Source organism: Camponotus floridanus, unplaced genomic scaffold (assembly GCF_003227725.1).
Source record: "Camponotus floridanus strain SB8 unplaced genomic scaffold, Cflo_v7.5 scaffold352, whole genome shotgun sequence".
NCBI classification, from domain to species: domain Eukaryota; kingdom Metazoa; phylum Arthropoda; class Insecta; order Hymenoptera; family Formicidae; genus Camponotus; species Camponotus floridanus.
Window position 1 is genome coordinate 43,109 of NW_020229495.1, and position 9,181 is coordinate 52,289.

Genomic DNA, 9,181 nt, shown 5'->3' on the forward strand with positions numbered 1-9,181 from the left:
ATCAAAAGCTTCAGTTTGTTTTTCTGTCCATTCGAATTTTTTATCTTTCTTTAAAAGATCAGTTAATGGTTTTGCGATTTTAGAGAAATTAGGAATAAATCTCCGGTAATATCCAGCTAATCCCAAAAATTGTTTAATATTCTTTGGGTTCTTTGGAATTGGAAAATTCATTACAGCTTTTACTTTAGCAGGATCGGGTCGAACTCCGTCGGATCCGATAATGTGTCCTAGATACATGACTTCGTTTCTTAAGAATTCGCATTTATCTGGCTGTAATTTTAAATTTGCAGTTCTTAATCTCTGCATTAATCTTTCAAATTTAATCTCGTGTTCTCTTAAAGATCTTGCGTATATGACGATGTCGTCCATATAAACAAATAATTCGTTCCCTTGAAGTCCTGAAAGAACGTTGTCCATTAGTCTCTGGAACGTTGCAGGCGCGTTTTTTAATCCAAATGGCATTCGCTTGAATTGATAGTGTCCATAAGGTGTGGAGAAAGCAGTTTTGTGAGCGTCTTTAGATGCCATAGGTATTTGGTGAAAACCGGATGCTAAATCCAATATAGAAAAATATTTTGCTGACCCGAGTTGGTCTAATATATCCGTTATATTCGGAAGAGGATATGCATCTCCTATAGTTTTCTCATTAAGGTTCCTGTAGTCGATGACCATTCGCCATCTTTTATTTCCTTGAGAGTCTGGTTTTTTAGGAACAATCCATAAAGGAGAATTATAAGGAGAAGCGGAAGCTTCTATAAGATCAGATGATAATAATTCATTCACTTGTCGATTGATCTCTTCTTTATGCACAGGAGGAAATCTGTATTGCTTAGTGTGAACAGGCACTTCATTAATAGTGGGAATATGATGTTGGGCTGCATTAGTAGCTTGAAGATGTTCATCGGGTAGATGAAATCTATCGGAGTGTTTATACACTAATAATTGAATACTATCTGACTCTTCTGGGTTCAGATGCTCGAGACGTAGAAGTTTTATAATGTCGGCTGTTCTATCTTTTGATTCTGGTGAAGCTTGATTAAAGTATATGGGATTATCTATTCCCTTGGCGAAATCCTCTCGAGGTTCGCATATTTCAGAATACAGAGGTTCGATTAATCTTTCGGAAAGCCCTCGGGTTCCGTTAGAATTATCGACTGAATCGCAAGTATCATAATCTTGCAATTGAATAAGAGGAATGTGGAAAATCAATTCTTCCTCGGAAGTATTGAATATTGGCATGTAAGCCTTTCCATTGTAATTATTAACGACGGCTTCACCGAAGTATACTCCTTTTACTGGAGTCTGACGAGGCACGTATCCAGTCCGTTTCTCTGGATTAGCAATGTAAAAATGACAAGGAGTTACTGTTCTCCCTTTGAGTCGTATTGCACCAGATTTTGAAAACGGTATTCTTGTATCCTCGTGTTGTATGTATTTGTCTCGATAATTTATTATGACAGCTCGTTCTTCCAAAAATTTATGGCCCAATATTCCATCCTGTGGAAATCCTATAGAATCCGATATGACGTGAAATTCCGTGAGATTGCCAAGTATCGGTATAGAGATAGCACCTAAGGTGACGACAGTTTCAGGAGATATTCCCTGTAAATATAAAAGATTACTCATGTCGAGAGAAACATGAGGTTTTAAACATTTTCGTTTAATAAGATTCAAGCCAGATCCTGAATCTATCATAAATTTGCAATCCGTAATCAATTCAGAGGAAGATAATGTCACCGTGGCTAAGTGCGTAGATTTCCGTTTATCATTTATTTGGCAGACTCTGGGGGTTGTGTCTCCTTTTCTTGAGGTGGATTTGCTTTTGCCGCTCTTTTTATATGATAAGTCGGACGTCCTTTTTGCAGGTCGTTCCGTCGGACGTCGCTTCTTTGCGGAACGCCTTGCTGGTTTCCCGAATTATTAAGTTGATTTCCTTCAAGAGCCTTTCGATAGGCTAATTTTCGACATTCCTGTATTAGATGTCCAGGTGTCTTACAGTATCGGCAGATTTTGGTTTGGAAATCTTGACGGGTTTGTTCCATCGGTGCATACGGCCTTGAAGAGTTTGAAGGTAGTGGCGGTGGTGAAGGTTTAAGTCCGTTAGAGCGATTATCACTGCCACCTATTTTATTTTTATTAAAATAATAATTTAAACGAGAGGAGTTATTCGGAGGATCAGCGCGAGGCTGGAAATTCGGGCGAAGGAAAGTTCGCTTGCGAATATTTTCTGCTTCTATAGTTTTTGATAACTGGACAGCAATGCTTATGCTATCTTTGAAATTATGTGGATGCTCTAATTTAACTCGTACTAGCAGATCAGAAGGGAGTCCGTTGATGAAGCTATTCAACGTTGCTGCTTCGATAGATTCTTTCGTTTGTTCATCTATATTTCCAAATGAATCTGTTTCTCCGTCTATAATTGCTGTTCGCAATTCTTGTACTCTGGAAATATAATCAAAAATATTTTCGTTTTGTTTCATGTATACGTTAGCTAGTTCTCCTCGATATTGATCAACTGATTTGTTTGATCCAAAAAACAATTTTAATCTTTTGGTTAGTTCCAGGACAGTATGATATTCGTCTCCTTCTATGGCCGCGTAGGCGTGTCCCTGTAGTTTGTTAATAATTAATTGTACAAGATGATATTCGTGATATTGAGGTATTAATTCGAGGGCTCGTATACAGATTTTGCTGAAATGGTAAACGGACATTTTGTGACCGTCGAATTTTGGAATTGTATCAATAGCATTGTTACGTCCCGGGGTGTCGCGGAGCTACAGGGTAGTCGGACACGACAGGACTTGATCGCTTTTTCGGGTCAAGCAAACCTACGCGGTTCTTCCCGGGGATACGCGCGATCTGAATAACTCGGACTTAATCTTCTGATTCGGAGCCGGTGGATTCTTCCTCTGGGGATGCAATGGGAATTATAATGCTACCGTCTTGGTTAGGGGAAAAATTCGCGGAACGCGAAAGGTAATCAATGTATTGTTGTGAGCACTCCCCGCACTCGTCACTGACTCTGCATCCACTTAATCGACTACCGCAGGAATTACAGGCGACTCCAATACATTCGCCAATTACGAGTTGGTGTTTAATTATATATGAGTATTGTTGGTGTTCTCCCGACGGCAGGGAGTAGTAACAAACAGGGCAAAGTGCGTTTCTGGTTATATCGTGGGAAAATCCGCACGCCTTTTGACAATAAGCTAGGGGTTGTTCGAGGGGGGAGAAAGGGGGGGAGTGGATAAAATTCTTACATCCGTGATGACACATTAGGGGAAGTATGAATTTAACGCGAAAAGTGCTTAGAAAGTTGTTTTTGCCGAGAAAATCGGATCGGAAAGCGAATTTTCGAAAACTGGGTCATCGAGAAAATTTATCTAGGTCACTGGGCTGTCGGATTAAATCCCAGAACTGGAAGTAGGTCACTGGGTCACTAGGTCAAAATATATAGGTCACGCGTTAAATGCCAAAGTGAAAGTAGGTCACTAGGTCAAAATATATAGGTCACGCGTTAAATGCCAAAGCGAAAGTAGGTCACTAGGTCACTAGGTCAAAATATATAGGTCACGCGTTAAATGCCAAAGCGAAAGTAGGTCACTAGGTCGTCGGATTAAATCCCAGTGAATCAAACTTTAGAAAACGCGTTTCGGGGCCGAATTAAACCGCGAATCGAATTAATTCGACGACAGGGGAGTCTCTGATGACTATTTATTAGCGTTAATATCAATTTTGTTGCTCTGATTCCACGGGATCGCGTTTTATCCGCGGCACGGCGTTGGCGATTTAATTCCGATGTGTATGAGGCGCGTTGGGATGTGTCTCGGCGCCGAAGGGTCGGGGCGCGGTCGTAAATTTTAGGAGACAAAGGGCTCGACGAACGCGTTCGAACAAGATTTTCTTACCTTCGAGAAGATTCTAGAAGTTTCCTCAGGATCGCTCGGCTTCCTGCTTGCTGCCGTGATTGATTAAGACACGTGATGCACCTCGTGGGTCTCCAGGGAGGGTGGTGGCAGGCCGGAATGGGATGACGTCTGTATCGATGGGTGTGAGCTTCTCAGGCCACACAGTATTGCACTTCACTTTCGAATTGTTTGCAATTAATTGTTCGTATTCCGGATCTAAATAATTATCAATGATGCGCGTATAGCGATCCGCGGAGCACTCGTAATGGCGACGTAGTCGGCGTAGTTGGTTCTTTCTCCCGGCACGGCGAGTTTTAGGCATTATGATTTAAATAAATAAAAAAAACATTCTTGGATTTATTATTGCTTAGCTATTACTCGATGTGCGGTGGTCCTCACTGATCAAGAATATTTCAGCTATATCCGTGAGCGGTGGTCCTCTCTGACAGATATCGATGGTCCAAGATCACAATGTTATTTAGAATTTACTACAAATGAATGCGTGCCTGGTGAGAAATCTCAACTAAATGCAAGGTAGGATTCGATAAATAATCACGACGTTGATATATCAAATAAAAGAAGAATATATTCTAGACACTGGTATATATGAGCTAGTACAAAAATATTAAAGTTAGAGTTCGACTTAGAATTTAGAGTTAGATTTAGAAATTGGAATTAGTATTAGAGTTCCGCTTGGGAGCTAGATCTTTTCGGTTCGGAGTCACGATGTCGACTGACTGAGACTGGGCCCGCTCTGAGGTCCCTTGATTTCGGCGGCTCGGCCGCTGCGGCGGTCGAGAGTGGGGAACTCCGAGAGAGAGGGGCCCGAGATGAGCGCCATCTCTCGGCGTTCGGCGGAAGCTTATACTACTGCGGCGCCGCGCTCGGCCGCAGGATGAGGTTCGGTGTCATGGCGCGCCTAGGCGCGTGATTCAAACGCGCTAGAATGGACTTAGTCGTTTTTGCAGTGAAATTCGCGGAAAATTTAGGCGCGGGATATAACACCTCCCCCCTTAAAAATAAAATGTTGGGCCATTGCCCAGCATTTTGCGCTTAAATTTAACATGCATTTACTTAGGTTAGGTTTCGCTCTTCGCTCGCAATTTTATCTTTAGGCGGGGTTACAAAGACATACTAAACTAAAGTTCTACCGCAATTTTACTTCTATCTTATTTCTAATCATATTATTTAGGTTTTATTCTACTCGCCGTCGACTAACAATTTACGCAGTTCGCTATTGTTCTTTTTCACTTCACTTCCTCGGGGTTTGTGGGCCAGGGGATAGAGTTCGTCCGAGGCTGAGTGGGTTTCAGGGGGTAGATTTTCGTGGGTCGTGGGAGGGCTCTTAGGGGGGCGTTGGTTTCTGCGGTCCACTCGCTGGTTTGGCGTCCCTAGGTGCAACAGCAGGTGCGTCACCGATGTCCAGACTGCTCCTAGTAGATGGAGGCTCCACCCGTATATCGAGTGTAGAGCGTAGCCATGGATGATGGTGTCCACTATTAATTTTATTAATCGGATTATTATGAAGATTCCTATTACTCCGGCGCTGGCTGACCCGAACGTAATGAATCCTTTCCATAATTTTTGTCCTGCGTTCTCCGCTATTCGATCCAGTGACTCTTCATCCAGAAGGTTTAGCATAGTTATGCTTCCTCGGGGAATTTCTCGTCCCATAGCGCCTCTTGCTATTGTATTCAGCATTGAGGGTTTTTCCATGGGAAACATTATGTGGTCTCTGAGCCTGTCCAAGTCTTCACTTGTATAGATGCCGCTAGTGGCGAGAGAGGAGGGGCTCAGGTATTTCCAGGTGGGCTTTGTTAGCGGCTGGATGATGGAGGGGGTTGCTGCTTCCTGCGGTCGCGGCATCAGTCTGTACCAGCTGCCTTGTATGTCGTACATCACCGGCAGGAATTCGTTGCAGTCTCTTGGCGTGCCCTTTTTGGTGAGTATTCTTGTTCTTGGGAGCATGAAGAATGTCTGGTTTTTATAGCTTACCGGAATTTCATTGTAGCAATTTTCCGTTGGTCGTACTCGACACTCTACCGCTAGGCATTTTATTAGATGTAACGCTTCTCCGGCTACAACCGCGGTATAACCGGGTTCCTTCATAATCCGGTGCGCCATTTCGTCTGGGGCGAAGCTGGCTAGCGAAAGTGCGTTTTGTAGTATTTCTTTCTCGAGCGCGCACTTCTGCTCCATTATGTCCCGGTACAGCTGTGTTAGTTGAGTCTTGATATGTTTTTCTACGTATATGAATTTCGAGTTTACGTACGCGAATATGTCTAGGTTGTTGACAGATATTCGTGTGCGTATCTTAAACGTCCTTCCTCGTTTCGTTTCAAGTACAAATAATTTTGGGTGCTCCGTTGACATCAGCTTGTATCCGCATAACGTTGTTTCCGTGGTCTTCGTGAGGGCAAAGGTAGTTTCTTTCGTCGTTACCGTGTACACCGTCGGCGTATCGACGCTTGTTTGCGCGGTGAGCTTGTCGGCCGGGCCTTCGTAGAGCACATCGTATTGATCGAAGTGGCAGCTGTCCCTGGGCGTGGAGGTCCAGTAGGTTTCCGAACCGTCCTGATCCAGGCACTCCCCTGCTAGTGCTTTGCAATGTATCCCAGAAGGCAGGATTAACTCGTTTGCGTTGCGGTCGACTACTGCTTCAAAATCTCGTAGGGTTACTTTCACGATAGCTTGGGCGACTGCGTCTTCCCAGGTTCCGTAGGCGTCTGAGTATTGAGTTCCCTTGCAGCTTCCGTCCATTCCGGTGGTACCTGCGAGGGTGACGCTTCGTATGTCTGTGCTGTTTCTTTTGAAGAATTGGAGGATGCTTTTCCGTCCTGTCCCGATGTCTATGGTTCCGGTATTCTGCAGTTTTTTGCAGATGGGCTCGTTGAGTTCGATCGTGTATTGGCGGCGTCCTCCTCGAACTATTGAGACGTGGGAATGCATCCCACAGTAATATATGGTGCGGTCGACTTCGACCTTACATTGTATCACATGAGTGCGATCGTAAGTTGATTGTTGTAATAGTTGTACGTAAGTAGTCTCTTTCTTAGGTTCTATATCGTCGACGGCACATTTGCCTATGTCCAAGAGCGATAAGGTGGTGATATTCAGTCCTTGTCCTCCGCAATCGTACCCGATGAGGCAGTACGATGCAGCAGGTAGCGACAGGATCAAGGCGGTGATATAGAACCAGTGATCCATGGTGAATGCGGCGACCTTCACGCTTCGGTGTCTGGCGGAGTTATAGTCGGTCCTCCGTCCGGCTTCCGTTGATATGATGGTTCTGGAGTGGGGGAATCTTCCGTGGTGGGGGCGTTGTGGGGCGAGTGCTTGAGTTTATCTACATGTACTACACGGGTTCTGGTGGCGCTAATAGCTAGTTTTACATTATGGTTCTTACGAACTTCTAAAATTCTATAGGGGCCTACGTACTGGTCCCCTAGTTTCCCTTTGGAGGGTTCTCTAAGGAGGTATACGCTATCGCCTACCTTAACGTTACAAGCCTTAACTTTACGGTCATAATATCTTTTGGATCTCTCTTTGGCGCGTGTTAAATTTTCGCGTGCGATGTCTTGTGCGTCTTTAATCCTATTAAAGAGTGTTGAGAGATATTCGGTATAACTTTCGTTCGTTGTGTCTGTGATAGCGGGGTCGCTCGTGGGAGTTCGTGCCATTTTACCGAACACGAGCTCGTGCGGAGTATACAAGGTGCCTTCGTGAACACTTGTATTGTATGAGAGGGATGCGGGTTTTAAGCATTTATCCCATTCGCTATTTTTGTCTACAAATTGCTTCAGGTATTCCCACAAGACTTGGTGCGATCTTTCGACTGAACCGTTGGCTTGTGGTCTATACGCTGTGGTTTTATAGTGTTTAATCTTAAATTTACGCGCGACGTTTCGCATAAGACTATTTAGGAAGTGCAGTCCTTGGTCGGTCAGGATTGCCTTGGGAGCTCCGAAAATACATATAAATTCATTAGTGAGCGCATCGGCTACTTCTATGGCTCCGGCGCGTTGGAGCGGTATCGCGAGAGAGTATTTAGTTAACAGGTCCTGTATAGTAAGTATGTAAGAATTGTTTGAATGTGTCGTTGGTAAAGGACCCATGATATCCATGGAGATTTTGTCGAAGGCGGAGTCAGGGGTGTCGGTAAGTATCATAGGTTGTCGAGTTTTTGTTCTTACTAATTTTTTTAATTGGCAAGCGCGGCAATTCTTTATATATGATTCAACGCTCGCTTTTATTCCTGGCCAATAATATCTCTTTTTTATGCGGTTATACGTTTTCGTAACACCCTTGTGTCCGCCTACGGCAGAGCAATGGTTCTCCGAGAGAATTTGCTGTCTGTTTCCTTCTGCTGGTATGGTAATATCATTTTTACAAACGAAAATTTTAATTCTGGTTTCGCTCAGGATTCGAATAATTTGCATGTATACTGTTTCCCAGGATACATTATCAATGTTGCCTCTGGCAATAGAGATCGATTGTAGATCGAGTTCGGTGACGACGTCTAGCAAGGAGTGGATTGTTTCCTTAATAATCTCCTTTTCCGTTATTCCTGACACTCTATCTTTGACGATTAAAGATATGATTCGTCGCGAGCCATTCCGGTCGACGCGGGCTCTGCCTAGTGTCGCGTCTCTAATTAAAGGTAATGAATTCGTTTCTGCGAGCATGCGAGCCCCTTGGTCGATCGGGATGCCTTGCTGCGTAGTGAAAATAACAAGGTTATCGCGTCGCGTGGTGAAATTGTCGGGGATCGTTATTATGTTAGGTCCCGTTGGATTTCGTATAGTGGCGGGTTCGTTCGGGTTTTCGAGCACTTGTTCGTCGTCATCGGACTCGGAGCTACTTTCATATTCTGTGTCGCTTTTGGTGCCGAGTTCGCTTTCACTGTTTGCATATTCTTCAGCTTCGTTTAGCTGGTCGCAGGGCAAGGTCGGGGGTGTTTTTTCCGCATTGGTCGGCGTGCCGCTTTCGTTAGTGCCCGGTTTTGGCACTGTGGAAAATAGAGATTCATCTGACTCGGGTGACAGAGGTTCATTTTCGAGGACTAGGATTTGAGAGTTTCCTCTGGCGGATATAGGGATGGGGTTTCGCGAAAGTGCGTCCGCGTTTACATTAGTCTTTCCCGCTTTGTACGTTACCTCATACTCGTACTCGGCCAGTTTTAAACGCCAGCGGACGAGTCGAGAGGTAGGATCCTTTACAGAGTGTAGCCACACGAGTGGCTTATGATCCGTCACTAGCGCGAACTTTCGTCC